At 46.3% G+C, this 17,482-nt stretch overlaps 1 long non-coding RNA gene across 1 annotated transcript in view; it reads left to right on the top strand.

Moving 5' to 3' along the window:
* The window catches only part of LOC102555284 (uncharacterized), a 218,096-nt gene extending 201,865 nt beyond the window's left edge, over positions 1–16,231 (top strand). Inside the window, exons 5-7 of the long non-coding RNA XR_015641042.1 lie at positions 10,190–10,271; positions 12,306–12,399; positions 13,498–16,231. This is a non-coding gene — a long non-coding RNA (uncharacterized LOC102555284). The remainder of the gene's footprint in view (positions 1–10,189; positions 10,272–12,305; positions 12,400–13,497) is intronic.
* The last annotated feature ends 1,251 nt before the right edge of the window (positions 16,232–17,482 follow it).

The following is a 17,482-nucleotide window of genomic DNA, read 5'->3' as shown; positions in this document are numbered from 1 at the left end:
CCAACCCCATTTTTTAAAATCTTTTTTTCTTTTTTTTTTTTCTTTTCTTTTTTTTTTTTTTCCGGAGCTGGGGACCGAACCCAGGGCCTTGCGGTTGCTAGGCAAGCGCTCTACCACTGAGCATTCATTTTTAAGAATTGTCTTGCACTTCTTTCTTGAGCTGATTCCCAATAATTCTGTTTTAGTTCGATGCAGTTACAAATTGTATTGCATTAAAGAATTATTTCATAATGGCTGTAGTCCCCCAGAATAAGACTTCGTTGAGCTTCCCCGAGGCTCCCACTGGTTTCTTCTGGCACCAGCATCTTCCTTTAGACCAACACTCGTTATGATCCACAAAAACAACTGCTGGCATGTTACTATTACAATGTCATCTTTGGCAAAAATATCAGGAACGAACGGTATTATTTCTTTCTAGACTGATTTTTGAAGCACCAGTTCTAAATTACCTGTTCCAATCTTTGGTGAAGAAGGGCTATCCGAACCATATGTTATACTACACTGATGTTAATGGAAATTGAATACCATAATAATAAGACATTTCAGGAAAGGTCATTAGTAGGTTGTTAAGGAACATTGCAGTAGGGCTGACTGATGGTTTGTTATTACGGTACATTAATGGGCACACTCCCAGGACTGGCTTCTATAAAGAACGAGAGTGTGCACATAATTGCTTGTCACGTGGTGTTAGAAGCCCATCACTCAGTGAAGGCAGCTGGACTTCCTGTTTTCTTTCTTCCTCTTCTACACCCAGTAGCTGAAATCCTTCTTGCCCAACCAGAGCCCCTCCCCCCCTATTGCCTATTGGATTGCTTGCCTGTTAATTAGGGATACACAGCTGTGTCTGGGATTCCGTCTGTCTGTCATTTATCATGTACACTTAACTCCTCCCGCCTGTCTCTGGGCAGCCCTCCCAGGTTGTCTTCTGCGTTTAGCTCACCCACCTCATGCCTCTTGTACCATTTCTTGACTTTCTGTATCCCAAGAAGTTGTAATTTCCGCACCTTCAATCCCATACCCTTCCTGCCTCGGAAGAAATCTCCCACCCAAGAACTCTGACTCGTCTTCTTGAGAAATGCTGTTTGGAAATTAGGGCCCAGGAGGCTACTGTGGCGTCATGGCTCCTAGGATGTCTAGTGGCTCTGAGAAGCACGCGCGTGCATTGGGTCATGCACAGACACAGTCCGTTCCAAACCTGTGTCCTTGTGCCTTACTTGTGGCTTTTGTGCTGTGATTGTCACTGCCCATGTAAGGATCCTGATAACTTCCAGTTTCACTTAAAGCGTTGACCCTGGAGCAGCCCCAGTAGTACCTATATCTGTTGAGCTTCCTTTAACAGGGCTGGTAAGACTGCCTTTCCATCAACCCGTGAAGGGAGACTCAGCCCAAAATGGATTGAGTCTAGCCTCCCTCCTAGCAAGATACTGAAAATACGGGTGTGCTTTTGTGGATGCTCTCACATACATTCTCTTTTGGATATCCGAAAGGCTGGTGTTTTGTCTTTGTCCTGTTTCTCGTCTCCCACAGACTGCCTTTGCTTGCTTCCCACCAACCACCCCTTTGCTTGCTTCCTTCCCCATCAACATGGAATCACAATCAAGCCTCCAACCACCGACGAGCCTTTCTCTTGACCACCAGTTTCCTTCCATGTTCTTTCCTTTCACCCACCTTCACAGACCTTCTCCTCAAAGGGCCACCGATGCTGACACCTCCGCTGTCTCGCTCCTTGGCTCACATCTTCACTCTGTGTCCAGCATTCGTCCCTGCTACTCCCTAGAGACCACCTTTGGCCCTTTTCCCCTCACGGGACATGGTCTCTCTGTGGTGGTGTCTGCAGACAGTTAAAATAATCTATGACTGTTGGTGCTGACTTTCGTCACCTGGCTGAGGTAGTCTGTGTCAAGCTTCTATGTCCTTTTAGCAAGCGTGTAAGACAATGGGTGTGTATGCCACATCCACAGTACTTCTCTGTATGCCCATCTATAACTAGAGCAGCTCAACATTGGCTCCTCAATGTCCCTAAGTCTGATCTATCACCACATACAGCGTCGTTTTACCCTCCTGTCTCTGTTTACTGTGGCATCACAGCTGGCCCTTCTACTCACCGACTATTTAAGCAGTATTTTTTTTTTTTTTTTTTTTTTTGGTTCCTGGATAGATTATATCAGGTCCTAGGCTCTAACCCACATTCCCCCGAGAGGGAGCTCTATCAGCTAATGAACAGTGCAGACACAGCTCTCTGAACAGTGCAGACACAGCTCTCTTCGGAAATCCGTCACTGTTTACAGTCTCAGAGGTCAGCCTCTTTGCCGCCCAGTTCCTTTAAAACACGGTTTCACTCAGTTCATTGTTTTTCTTGGACCCTGCATTTCGCCTTGAGAACGTCTCAGTTTTCTACATGATCTTTAAAGTTTGCAAACACTGTGACTCATTCTTTGAGCTATCATATTCTATGGGCGTTGACGACTACCTGTATGTACTTAGCACAGCAATGACACAAGGAATACTTTTCCTACCTTAAAAAGTATCCTGCACCTCACCTGTCTAATGCTACCCCTTCTTTGGAAACCCCACACTGCAGACCTGCCTTTCATCCCCATGGCAACTTGCCTCTCATCCCCATGGTGACACTCTTCTGACCTGCCTCCCATCCCTAATGGTTTCACACTGCAGACCTGCTCCCCATCCCCATGGTTACACACTGCTGACCTGCTCCCCATCCCCATGGTTACACACTGCAGACCTGCTTCCCATCCCCATGGCGACCTACCTCCCATCCCTGTGGTTACACACTGCAGACCTGCCTCCCATCCCCATGGCGACCTGCCTCCCATCCCTGTGGTTACACACTGCAGACCTGCCTCCCATCCCCATGGTTATACACTGCAGACCTACCTCCCATCCCCATGGTTACACACTGCAGACCTGCCTCCCATCCCCATGGTTACACACTGCAGACCTGCCTCCCATCCCCATGGCTACACACTGCAGACCTGCCTTCCATCTCTATGGTTACACACTGCAGACCTGCCTCCCATCTCTATGGTTACACACTGCAGACCTGCCTTCCATCTCTATGGTTACACACTGCACACCTGACTCCCATCCCCATGGTTACACACTGCAGACCTACCTCCCATCCCCATGGTTACACACTGCAGACCTGCCTCCCATCCCCATGGTTACACACTGCAGACCTGCCTCCCATCCCCATGGCTACACACTGCAGACCTGCCTTCCATCTCTATGGTTACACACTGCAGACCTGCCTCCCATCTCTATGGTTACACACTGCAGACCTGCCTTCCATCTCTATGGTTACACACTGCACACCTGACTCCCATCCCCATGGTTACACACTGCACACCTGACTCCCATCCCCATGGTTACACACTGCACACCTGACTCCCATCCCCATGATTATGTACTGCAGGTTGAATTATTTAGGGTGCGCCTTTACCAACCAGCTCCCTTTCCTCAGCAGCATCTACATAAGCTCCTCCCATGACCTCTCACAGCTTGGTAACACGATTCTTTGGTATGATGCTCTACCAAATTTGTTTGCCCATTCAGCTGTCTATAGACATTGTAATTATTTCCAGTTCTGAGCGATTGTGCACAGAACTATTGTGTTAGTTATGTTTACACCACTGAAACTTAACATCTGACGGAAACAGCCCCAGGGAAGCAAAAGTAATTCTGGCCCAACATTCCAGCCTGCAGTCTCTTGGCTCTGTGTCCCTAGGTGTGGAGTAAGACAGTGCTTTGCGATGATGGGAGCAAATCATAGAGAGAAACATTGTCTCCCGAAGTCTGAGCCCAGTGACCTATTGGCTCCACAACCTCTCCAAATAACACCACCCCCAGGACCGAGAATTCAAAACCTGAGCTTGAAGGGGGATTTCATAATCAAATTGTAACAACTACTGTAAATGTCCATGCATATTTTAAGGGCTATGAAAGTCTTCACATCACGTGGTGAATTCTTAGATGTGTTACCGCTAAATTGTATGACAAGCTACACTTAACTTTGTAAGATAAGCCAAACTATTTTTTTTTAAAGTATACAGTTTTGATTTCTTACTAGCACTGAGTGACAGTTCCTTTTTGCGCTAACCTATAATTTTCAATTTAGTTTAATGAAAAATAAGACTTTTTGGAGCTACTTTATGATCCATTCTCTACCCAGCTTTCTGTAGGCATAATCGCAAATAAAATGTATGTACTTACAGTGTGGGGTGTTTTGATATATATCCACTTATAAAACCATAATCGTGCTGATTAACACATCCATACCTCGTGATATTTGATTTTTTTTAAAATTATATTCATGTGGCTGGCGAGATGGCTCAGGGATTAAGAGCCATTGTTGCTTTCCCAGAGGACTGGGTTCAGTTCCCAGCAACCACGTGGACGTGCCTGGAGATTCAAACCCTGTTCTGAAGTCTTTAAGTACAGAGCGGACACACATATTTGCAGGCAGAACACTCATACATGCCGTGCCGGATAGTTTTATGTCAACTTTACACAAGATAAAGTCAACTGAGAGGAGGGAACCTCAGTTAAGAAAATGCCTCCATAAGATGGGGCTGTGGGCAAGACTGCATTTTCTTAATTAGTGATTGATGGGGCAGGACACAGCCCATCGTGGGTGGGGCCATCCCTGGGTTCTATAAGAAAGCAGACTGAGTGAAGTGGAAACTTAAGGGTTCTTTGGAAAGTTGGCTCGATGGCGTTTTGCTGGGCAAATGCTTGAAGGGACCTTTTGTTAGAGTGGACACGGGTGTGAAAGGCTAAGGCAGAGTCGTGAAGGAACGTTTCCCTGAAGCAGACACAGGAGAGAGGATGCTCTGCTAAAGCGAGCACGTGAAAGGACGCGTGATGAAGGATTCTTCACTAATGCCAGGCATGGATTCGCCCGCCTCACATTGCGTAGTTGAGCTGCATTTGCCAGGACTCCATAGAGAGAACCGTGCTAAAAGAACTTCTGGTGCTGTGCTGCGGTTTCTAAGCACTTAGGCTGATTGTCAGCTGAGGAGAGACACGTGGAGGACCCGTGATGTTTGGAGGCTATAAATCAATGAACAGTGATGGGGCCTGAGCCTATGCAGCACTTGTGGGTCTCGAATCCTCCCTGATCTTCACTTCCCTAAGAGAGGAACAGCTGAGAACTTCTCCTGCTGTCCCTCCTGCTGACTCAAGCTGAGGCTGAGGCCTGGCTGGCTCTGCTAGGTAATGCCACCGCTGTTGTTAACCTGACTCTACCCAACTGGACTGCTGGTGTATCCACGGGGTGTTTGTGAGTGGATCGAGCCACCGCTGCCTGCTGACCTGTGAACTGACGATTTCCAGACAGCGCAGACTGGAGATGCTCCAAAGAACCTTTCTAAACAGGTCCATCCCCAACTCTTACCCCCATTCCCGTATCCTTTCTTTCCTACTACTCTGGTGGATAGTGGGCTACAAGGGAGGTTAAAGGGTTTAAGAACCATCATTAAAAACAGGTTTCGAAAAAAAATTAAAGTTACAGCTGAGCAAGCCATGGGGAGCAAGCCAGTAAGCAGCACCCCTTCATGGCCTCTGCGTCAGCTCCTGCCTCCTGGTTCCTGCCCTGTGTGAGTTCCTGTCCTGACTTCCCTTGATGCCGAAGAGTGATGTGGACGTGTAATCCAAATAAGCCCTTTTCTCTCAAAGCTGCTTTGGTCACCACAATAGAAACAATAAGACACACATAAAATTTAAAAATTAATTAGTTTGTGGCCATATGAGCGTGTGCCATGGCGAAGCCTATGGAGGTCTCTATCCACAGAGCCGTCTCACCTGCCCCTCATACTGTTGTGAGATCATTTGAAGTATATTCATTTAGTGGTCTTCTTGCATAGAGCACATCGTGACTTGCTGCGGTAACCAAGCAGCACAGTAGATGGGAGTGCCTTTGTCGGTGCCTGCCTCCTGGGCAGCCCTTGGCGCTGGCACCTTCTGTCTTCCCTCCAGCAGGATTTCATTATGATTTACTTGCCCCAAGCATGTGAGGCTGTGTCTAAATGTTTCTTCAGGTCTTTGGACAGCATTTAAAACATCTGTTTCCTTATTGTTGCAGTGTCAGAGCCCTTCTGCAATTTCAGGAGTAAGTCTGTGCTAAGATGTTGCACTTTGAACATTTGCCCCTCAAGAGCTGGCTTGTCTTTGAGTTTTTGATGGCGTCTTCCACAGCCTGAGTTCCAGCCTGGTTTTGATGTTGGTTTTATAAACCCAAGAGTAAGTTTGAGGTCACAGAAGTTTTCTTGTCTTTCTGGGCAGACATTTAGAAACTGATTCTTGTGAATGGAGACAGGTAGGTGTGAACGCCATGGTGCTGGCATGGAGGTCAGACGGCCTGCAGGAGTCAGGTCTCTCCTTCCGCCATGAGGGTGCCAGGATTGAATCTGAGTGGTCAGGCTTGACAGCAAGCATCCTTACCCACTGAGCCACCTCACCGTCCTGCACTGGACACTTACCAAGTCAGTGTATGTTCTGATCAGCCTGGAGTTCTTTTCTTTTTAATGGAAGCTACAGGATCCCTGTCTATGTTTCTTTGCTTCCTGGGACTCTTGCTGTCATTTAGTGAAGATTATTGTCTTTCCCTTCAACAGCCTTTGTCCCTTTGTCAAGGAAGGCCTACACTGGTACAGGCTTATTTCTGGATCTCGACTCTTATCTGTCTGTTATTCTTTAGCTTTTTACCACACTGTCTTGATTCGCCTTTTCTCTCTCTCTGCATGTTTAGTTTATGAATCTTTATGTATGTGCGCTCTCTCTCTCTCTCTCTCTCTCTCTCTCTCTCTTTTTCAGGCATGCACTCCTGTGATAAGCACATGTGGCATGATCCTATTGTAAAGTTCGAAGTGAGTCTTAACTACGGGGAAACACCCTCCCCCCCGCCCCCCGCCAAGTAAGACACAAGAATGGAATTTGATGCAAACCCAAGAGGTTTATTTTCTGGTGCATCCTGGTTGACCTTCTTTCAGCCCCTCAGGTCGAGGGACTAGAGGGCAACCCCGAATGGCTATAACAAGCAGTTTTTATACTTATTAGGGGTACAGGTTACATCAGCAAGATTACAGATTACACTTATTGGCTAAGCATATTGACCTTCGAATCTATTGGCTAGCAAGCATATGCCACACATTAGAACTCTGTCTTGGATCGAGGGTCAGGTGACCATCAGTACATTCTGCGGTTTTTCAAGAATGTCCCTGATCCTCCCGAGAACTGTGGGTGGAGAATGGAACTTGGCTTAGCCTTGACCAGAGACAGGAAGCTGGTACTTGACCTAATCTTGATCTGAGGCCATGGTGTAAAGCTGGCAAAAGCCCCTAGGGTCCTTCACAGGAACCCCATAACCTACTTTCTACTTTCTACTAGGCTAAGCCTCTTAATAGCTCTTACACTTCAGTAAGAACTAGGGTCCTTCACTATCTCCAAGGACAGGGACAGTTTGTGTAACAGGCACAGAGCTGGCAGACACCTGCACTCTGCCGCTGAGTCCCAAGAGTGGCATGGGATGCTTGTGGTGGCTGAGCTTAGGTTCTGGATGGAAACAGGATGCCTTGAGGCAAAAGCCAGGTTGTCCCCAACAAGTGCAGCTGCCCCAGAGTTCAGAGTTGCTGCATGAACAGAGAAAAGGACACCAGCCCTGAGTTCCGATGTTGTCACTGGGAGAACACCTATAACTGGGGTCTGCAGAGACTCTGGTTTGAGGACGGTGCATCTAAGTTCTTTGCTGGCCGTGGATTGAGCTTCTGGAGATAAGGGGGATTAGAGTCTAGCAGGGAACATGGCCTTTGGAGAAGCTCAGGAGCCCTCTGAAGTCCTCTTTAGACTTCCCTTGGGGACGACCATCCTTAGTGTGTCTGCCCCCAAGTTCCTTTCTCCATCTGTCACCTTGTTTTGCTTCCTGGGCTTTTCTCTCTGGTGCTGGCTATGGCTTCCAGGATGGCATCTGTGAGGCTGCTGGTGGCCTTCTTAGTGGTGGTGTCTCCGGAGTCCAAATCCAGCGGTGTTAAAGGACTGAGTGTGGTGTGGGCTAGGCTGGGGCCTCAGAATGCTGTCAGCCTTTGCACTTAAGCAGGATGCATGTAAATGGCAGAGGGCAGGCCCTAAGAATGATGTCAATGGACTTGAGATCAGGGGAGGCACTTTCTAGGGGCTGGATGAGGGGCAGTGTCATCACCTCCAGGTTAGCATTGCCTGACGAGCAGAGGGTTCCCAAGTTGTCACATTCTCAGCTCAGTAGCTTTATCCTCTTGCCTCACCTGGAATTCCACCCAGGGAAGATGTATTTGCTCAGAGAGCACTGTGCAGGGAGCCGCAGGCAAAACTGCTTGTGTAGGAAAGGATGTCCTACTGAGGTGTTCTGTACAGGACTAACCCTGCACCTGCTTGCAAAAGATCACACAGCCAGCCTTCGTGACTGTTGACTTCCCCACACAGGACAGGGCATAGACAGTCAGGGAACCCTCACCTAGTACCTAGCCACTCCCTGTCAGACTGTATGCAATTCTGTCCTACTTGCATGTGGTATTGGGGAGGGGCTGGCATCTATAGCCTGAGAGAACTGAAGGAAGCAGGCTCCATTCATACAGCCTTGGGGACATCACCATGCTGGGTGAAGACCCCCTAGTGTGACTTAGGATCACCCATAGTTCTGCTTGTGACCACTCACCCATGCTCTATAAGTAGCCCTAATAAATAAATAGCTCCCCCAGGTAAACTTTGGTGGAATCAAAATTTGCTTTGTCTTCAGGACCCTGTAAGGAGAGAGGATAGACATTTCATAGCTACCCACCCCGCCATCACCCCAGAGTGAAGTTCTCTCAACAAGGAGTTCTTGACTTGAGTCTGTAGCAGACTCTACTAGTTTTTGAAATGTATGGATTCTTAATTTTTGGCTCCCTTTGTGGCCTTTCTATATTGATAAACATTTGACATGTGTGTCTAAAGAAATGGGGCTTTCCATGTGGCAGGGGGAGGTGTTCAGGGATTGCTTGAGGGAAGGTTGAATAGAAAAGACTGTTTGTCTGGTTTCCAAGGCTAACACCAATCCTCCATCGAAATAAACAACTGGTGACGAAGAGAGAAAGCTACCCCAGTCACAGAAGGGCACAGCCAGCTTGCTTGGCTCCAACTGCAAACAAATGGGAGTTGTTACGTTTCCCTTTGGGTGCTTGGCACTAGCGGAGAAAAAGAGCCACTGGTCTCGGGCACTTCCTCGTATCCGTCGCTTTGCTCAGTGCACATGATTAGAGCTAATAGCATTTGGTGGTGGGGACCTCAGGCTTTTCATCTGTCAGAGGTTGTTTTGGGTTTTTATCCCCAATCTGACCAGCTCCGACTTCTCTTTCTTGCCTAACCGTCCTTGCCTAACAATAGAATAGCGTTGCTGTCTTTCCAGTTTACGGGGAGGACACTCCGTTCTCCATCTCTGCGTATCGCGTTCGCTTTGGTCTTTACCAGACACCGGCATTCAGGCGAAGATGCTCCCCATCTGAGGATGGTCCCACGCCATCTTTTGAAGTTTATTGACTTCCCCTTTGGCTCAGTTTGTGCGATGAACATTTGATGTGCGCATCTGAAAACAACGGGTTGCTTTTTTTTTTTTAAGTGGCGGGGAGTGGCGCGCTGCCCCAGCTGGTTAACAGTGCCCTGTATTTTCCATCCTTTGTGGGTCTGCGGGGTTGCCGAGGGAGGAGCTGAAATCTCCATGATGGCCTCTCTCTCCTCTCCTTTCACTTCCAGCCTTTTATGGCTCAGGAGCTCTGTTCTGTCATCAGAGGCCCATGGGCACAGGCTTGTTTGCCTTCCTGACGAATTACCACCCTTATCACGGTCATATCCTGTCTAACGTGTGCATCTTGTGTAATGTATTATATTCCTGCGGTGTTCTTATCATAGCGACTTCTGCCCGATACTGCTGTGGGAGGGGCCTATTTGGCTCATGACTTCTGCCTAATGATATATATATATATATATATATATATATGTATATATATATTTTATATATATATATATATATATTTTTTTTTTTGCCTTTCTTTTGGAGACTAGATGTGTGTCCTTTTGTTTCAGCTAGCGTGCATGGCCGTGATTTTTAAACTAGCCACTAAGGAGGATAAACCCTTAGGACTTTATAGCTTTCTTTCTTTCTTAGGTCTATGCGTAATGCCAGACAGGCTGACGATTCTGATAATAACGGTAACACGGAACATTTACCAATCGAGCTCTTCTACATGGTAAGTTATTATAGACACACATACAATATTTATAGGGTACTTAATATGTGCAAAGTACTAGTCTGAGCACTCAAAATCTATTATATTATATATTGAGTAATCATATATGACACACATACAGACACATGCGCGCGTGCGCGCACGCACACACACACACACACACACACACACACACACACACACATCTGCCTGTTTCTCTCTGGGTATACCACCACACCCAGACCAGAATGCAATCCATAGGTGGATTTTAAACCATACAAGAGCATTGCTATGCCAAAGCACGAGTCAACTGAAGCTTGGGAAAACCTCATTGTTCGCAAATGGTCCCATATCTAATACATGGCTGCCGAGGGGACATGCAGGTGACCATCAAGTAACTGTTTAATTGGATAACGTTTTGCAGGTCCATGGGGCTGGATAGGTGATGACTCAGCAAGTAAGAGCTCTTGCTGCTTTTCCAGAGCACAGGACCTGAGTTCCAAGGACCCATAGCCACGTATGACTCCAGCTCCCAGCGATCTAGCACCCTCTTCTGGCTGCCATGGGCATTGCACACATGTAGAGTTCACCTTGAAGATAACATTTTAGATACACAGAGGCAGAAGTAACAAAAAAGAGATCTTTTAGGTCTTGCTTTAATAAATTTCACCCCTCTTAAATGGGAGAGGAGTTTCCACAGAGGACCTAATGTGTGTCTGCCATGCAGCGGTGGATCTGGTAGTCCTAGCTGGCTACATACAATACACTGAATGGTACCCGTTAGTGCCAAGATGGAAATTCATGGTGAAGGCTGCTGTTTGGGGATGACGGTGTTCCTCCACATCTTGCATTTGACAGATGCTGGGCTGCCAGCGTAAGCGATGGCTCTGGGGTGGATCTAGAACCAGGAGGCTCAGTTACTGATCATTTTCCATTGCTGCCTTCAAATGAGGTTGCAGGCAAAACAGAGGTTTTTGAAATAACCAGGAAAAGAATGCCGTGCTTCCAAGAGAAGATGGATTAGGCAGTTAGCAGGTAGTGCTAACACTTTAATTCAGGTTTTATGGAGTTGTAAAATTCAATAAGACATTTTTGCCTAGTGTACTAAGAAACTCTCAGGATAATATTTCTCTGAGGAACATCATCTATTCATGCCAGCGGGAAGAGGGCGTGAGGGGTTTCCTGTAGTCAAAGCAGGCACAATTTATAAGGTTCCAAATGGAAAGCCAGCCAGCTAGAGCCATGGGAATGAATTTTACGTCCGGCAAGCCCTTACCATCCCCCACTAGTGACGGGGTAGTGGCATTTTTCCACACTAGAACAAAGATCTTTCCTTTTCAAATTGTTAGCTCTTCCAAATGCTGAAGGATTTTCAGAGGGAGCCTAGCTGATTTCCTGCCTCTAGCCCGTGATTGAGCTTCCTCTCTGCACACGTGGTTACTGGTGGATTCAGCCAGGCCCCAGGCCCCGCTCTGCGGGAGACATCCTGATGTGAGACTCACAGCCCCTCCCCAGCATGTCCAGAACAGACAAGTGGTTTGATGACATGAAGGTGCTGTCCTTCGTGTGTCTAGTCCGAGGAAGCGACATCTTTTATTCACCGTAGTGAGGACAGTCTATTTGAGAAATACCCTGATGCGTATACTCCATTGCTAGGCCAATGGACAACATTGGTATCAGGCTGAAGAAACTCCAGAAAGGGTTTGGTTTAGTACATCAATTGCATAGAGAATCTGTACTCTGAAACAGAGTTGAACTATGGCTGGGGTTGGTGTAGGGGCCAGGAAGAGTGGCAGGCGTACACAGTAAAAAACAATAGGAATCTGGCAGAGTGGATTCCCCGACTATCTTGTGTGACCTGGAATACGAGAATTAAGCTGCTCTTGGTTTTCCTGTCTAGAAAATGGGCAGGCGATAGTGCAGAAGGCTGCATTCACAGCACGGATACAAAGTTACCAGGAGATGCCACAAGTTAACTGTTGCTACCCTGTGCTCTGGATTTGGAAATGCTCATTCTATGTAACATCTTCCAAAGACTCTTGCATTTATTTTCAGATGAGGAAACCCCAATCTCAGGGGTTAGATGGCTTGTCCAAAGCGTGACCCTCATGACCACCAGTGTCATGTCCTGAACTCGTGACCAGCAGAGGTAAGTTAAACATACTTGGTGTTGGGATGTCTTCTGAGGTGAATGACACTTCCTGAAGTCCTTGGTTGTAAGGCCATGGAGCAGGAAGTACAACCTCCGAAGCATGTTTGGATAGTGGATCCAAGTGCTCAAGGGCTAAGTAATCCATTAGTTCATTGGTGAGTTCTCTAGTGTACTTTGGCATAACAAAATCAAAATCCTCACAGTAGTTTTTTTATTATTATTACTATTAACGGTCATGCATTTACTGTGAACCCAGTGGAATATTTTGACCAAGCCTAAATCCTTACTGAAATATTTGTCAGTATAAATTTATCTTAATGTCAAATCAAGTTTTGAAACCATTTATTAGAAAGTTTGGGGAAACAAATAATTTTTTTGTAGGAAAATGAAAAATTGTCCTTTGTGCCTACGCTTTGAATTGAGAATAAGTTAATATTCTATGAATAATGATGGTAGTAACTATACTCCAGGTAGAGATTAGAGCCAAGAAAATTATGCAAGAGGAAGGCAAAGTGTGTCTATATCCCCAGAGTGAATAGCTATAAATCATTTTAAGTATAATTTTATATTACTCCTTCTTTTCAAAAACACTGAATTGTTGTTTTTTTTTTTGCATGGAAAATTATTTCTAGGATATATTAATGCACTCAGATACCCTATCTGAAATCGGGGTGTTTGTAGCAAGTGTCCACACAAGGTGACATGTGTTACAGAGTTGGGGACTTGGGTATCAGCCCCATAGGTGTCACCCATGAGCTGTGTCATTGGAGGAAGCCATTTGACCTCTAGGGGTCCACACACCTATCTCTGTATAATGAGGGGTTCCAAGCAATACAGTGAGTCCTCCCTTGGCTACCCATAGGTATTTTGGGAGGTCATGTTGGTCCGCTTTTGAGCACAGGGAATTAAAGCTGAGAGAATCTGGCGCTAAACTGTATTTATGCCCATTTGTTCACGGCACTCAAAGCAAATACATGCAGTTGAGAGCTTTGGTTCTGTTGGAGTCATGTATGTGAATGAATGACTGAATGACTGACTGACTGACTGAATGAATGAATGAGTCCAATAATTCCTTATTTTTTCTACAATTACCAGATGGGCCGGGAGAAGGTTTCCACTGCAACAGCTCAAAGGGACTGCCGCTGTGAGGTGGTTGTGAATGCTGTTGGGAACTGAATTGGGAATGTGCTGAACTGGGGACTGGCTCAAATGTCGAAGCCACACCCCTTGAACTGCGTTCAAGGACAGAGTTGAAGTTAAAAAAATAAAAAATAAAAAAGCAGAAGGCAGCTGCAGAAGAGGGAAGGCGGCATGAGGTGGTTGCGCGCGCACCAGCCAGTGGCAGCTTGCTCTGTTCTGCTCAGCTTGGAGACTCTGCTGTCCCAGTGGGTGGCTGCACTGAGGACAGGTGAGAGTCTGCACGAGTGGCCAGAGCCTGCGGGTGGTGTGCTCTGTCATTGCTGTCAGCCAGCAGACAGCCCACCAGCCAGAATGAAAATTCCATCTTCTCTCAAGCCGTTGTTTTTTTTTGCCAACAGTATCGAGACTTGCACGTTGCTCTGCGGCGCCCTGCAAACCGGGGCGCAGCAAACCTAATTTGATTGCGTTTAGCCTGAAATGCCTAGGGTGCGTCCCGCTCTTCACAACGAGGGACTTCTGATGTGTTTCCAGGTCATGCGTGGTTTCCAGGTCATGTGTGGTTTCGTCTTCATTCATTTACTCATTAACTCATTCAACAAATCCTTTCTGAGCACTCACTGTGTGCACAGGAGCGCTCAGCATGTCGGGAACACATCAGTGCACCAACCAGACAAAGATGGATGCTCTCCTATGAGTTAAACACCACTGATTTGCATAATTGAATGGAAAGAACACCAGCTTCAGGGTCTGCCAGCTCCGGGCACTGAAGCTAATTCCCAAACTTGTAAGCTATGTGATGTAACCCACTTGGGCTTCATTTATCTCACGGGAGAAACATAGATCCATAATTCTAGATCACAGAACTCATGCGAGGTATGGAAAAAAATAACAGCATAAGCAATGCCCAATGCTTGCAAGATGCAAACCAGTGCAGTGTAGACACCGTTCTATGCGCAAAGGCTACGTTCTTTACAACCTACTCACAAGACATGGCCCTGCCCTCTGCTGCCCTGGTCCTGAGCCTCTTCCTGTGCCCACTGCCCTGTAAAGTCTGTCTATCATGTCCTTGGAATCTGATTTTTGATACAACTGGTTAGAAGCTGGGTCAGAAGCAAGGGTGGTCACGTGGATGGAATAGAACATTTCTGGTTTCCAATCTGATGGTATCAGGAAGTCAGCTTTCGGGAGGCAAGAGGGTAGGAGAAACCATGGTGGTAAGGTCCTCATGAAGGGACTTGTGTCCTTGTGAGAGAAAGGATAGCTCTGTCTTCTCCATCCCATCAGGGAGCATGAGAGCCTACCTTGGCAACCCAGGAAGGGGGTTTCCCCAGATGCCATCTCCTGGCACTTTGATCCTGGACTTCCCTGCCTCCACAGATGTGAGAGACAGGTGTTTACTGACCATGCCACTCTGCCATTTTGTTCTGGTAGCCTGTGCTAAGATGGCAGCTTGATGCCAACCGGTCATAAATGAGGAGCCCGCCAGGGCCAGCGTGACTTGTTTAGTAGTGTGAGCACAGCACTTCCCTAGGAGCGACTGTAGCAGGGCTCCTCGCAGCCTTCTGTCCTTCTAGAGACATTAGGAGGGGCTCCAGGCCAAGAGGACATGCTGCATACGTACCACAGACTCTCTTCTCGGGGTCCCGTGCCACAGCCCGCCCCCTTTTGTGGGATTGCACTATAATCTATCGTCTTCCATGGCACTAGAAAGTCAGGCTTCCAGAAGACTGTTCATACGTGTTAGTTGAATCCATTTTCCTTCTGATTCTTTGAAAACATCTTTTTTTTTTTTTTTAGTTCTTTAAGCCTTTCCCTATTTTTTCCCCATCTTACTATTTCTGTCTAAATTAAGCCACACTAAGTGAAATGGAAACTAATAACAGCCAAGACACTCGCTTATGACTTCCTGTGTGATCGGTGGAGGAGAGCACAGAGTCAGCCATCTTGGGAACTTCAAGCTATGTAGTTTTCCAGTAAGAGGTAGAGGGAGAAAACAATTCAATATGTCTTGGATTTTATGTTTTGAATAAGACATTACTGCTACATATAATACCACACACACACACACACACACACACACACACACACACACACACACACGGCCAAAGATAAAAATGAACAAAACAAGAAATAGGGTCATTTCTAAGACTTGTTATAAATATGTTAATTTTGATGAACATGGAATTTTTCTTTATTATTTTCACTTTTTATCAGTTCTTTGAAATTTTGGTAGGATGTATTTTGCTCACTTCTTTTAGATCTAGCCCCCTCCCCTCCATGCCCAACTTTGTATTCTCAATTTACGAAAAGCAAAGCCAACCGCCAAATTCAATTTATGCTGCCCGTAGACTCCCGGGTCTGTGGTCATCCCCTGGAGTGAGATTGATCCACCAGGGACAAACTCCTAAGGAAAACCAATTCGCTGTCTCCCAACAGCTATGAATTTAAAAAAACTCCTCAGCGGAGGGTGGGGCTTTGTGTCCACCCTTCTCCATGATCGGACAGTGTCTGGTTTGAGCATGTGTGGGTCTCGTGTATGCTGTCAACACTGGTGTGAGTTCACATGTGCAGTTGTCCTGCTGTGTGCCCCAGACGTGTTTCTCTTGTAGTTCTCCCCTAGGGCAGAACATACTTCTGTTACTCTACTACATGGACGTAGCATTAAACTGACTCCCGATGACTGACTGTCACATCCATAGATGAACTCGTCCCTCTGCCCTCACCAGGGAAGTTTTGGCTGTGGTAGATGATGGCTCAACGTTGAGACCCACAACTGATCAGGGTACAATGAGAGACTGTGTAATTCTCAGCCCCAGATGGGACATGTGAGCACGGTCTTATTCTTCCAGAGTCATTCCCTGTATTTTACGCAGTCATATTATGTGACTATTCTGTAATTTCATCCGTTTCTCCCTCCAGCTCTTGTATTTCATTTTTTTCTCTAACCCTTTTGGCTGTCACCATCAATGCCATGATGGATCTGTTTCTGTGTAAGCCATAGATCTCTTTCACATATGTTTGTTTGTAATAATTCCCTCAAGATAAGATGGTGGGTCTCAAGTTACAACCAAATTTCATTAATTTGTACAAGATTAATGGGAATCTTTCAAATGTCCACTGTTTTTATTAGTTTTAGGCAGCAACAATAACCATTGTAGAAAAGCCATTAGAAGGAGATGTGAGCTCCACATCCTCCCAGAGCTTAGTCTCACGTCGCTCACTATATGTTCCTACTATAGGGCACACATGTGCCTTTCAGCTGGGAGGTGTCCTTTATACCCCAGTGTGGACTGACCCTTCCCCAATTCTGCAAATTCTCCTAGAGTTGCATTTTAATTGAGAAGTAGTTTTCCTAATGTCTCAACATGGCGTTTCACAAAATGGTTGCAGAATTTTATATTTCATTCCATCTCATGACATTTGACACAGAAAACAGCCCAGGGCCCCCAACATGTGAAGGCAAGCACTCAGCCATCAATATATGCCTCTATACCCTGGAAATGTTAAGATTTATTCTTCATTTGTGTGTGTGTGTATGTATGTGTGTGTATGCATGTATGTGTGTGCATGTATGTGTGTGCATGTATGTGAGTGCATGTGTGTATATGCATAGTTGTGTATGTGTGTGCATATGAGTGTGTGTATGTGTGTATGCATGTATATATATGTGTATATACATGCAGATTACACGTGTGAGGGAAGGTGCCAGAGGAGGTCAGGAGAAGGCATTGGCTACCCTGGAACTAAGGTTACATGTCATGTTTTGTGAGCCGCCACGTGTGGGTGCCGGGAACTGAACCTGGGTCCTCTGGAAGTGCTCTTAACCACTGAGCCACCTCTCCAGCCCTTCTCCCTGAGTCTGAAGCAAGACTTGGTCCTGGCTACTTACAAAATGATGCCTGTTTACTAAAGTTCTTGAAAGTGGCATGAAAGCCTCAAA

This window comes from Rattus norvegicus, chromosome 17, assembly GCF_021556685.1.
Source record: "Rattus norvegicus strain SHRSP/BbbUtx chromosome 17, alternate assembly SHRSP_T2T, whole genome shotgun sequence".
Lineage (NCBI taxonomy): Eukaryota > Metazoa > Chordata > Mammalia > Rodentia > Muridae > Rattus > Rattus norvegicus.
This window is presented reverse-complemented; position numbering and strand designations above follow the sequence as displayed.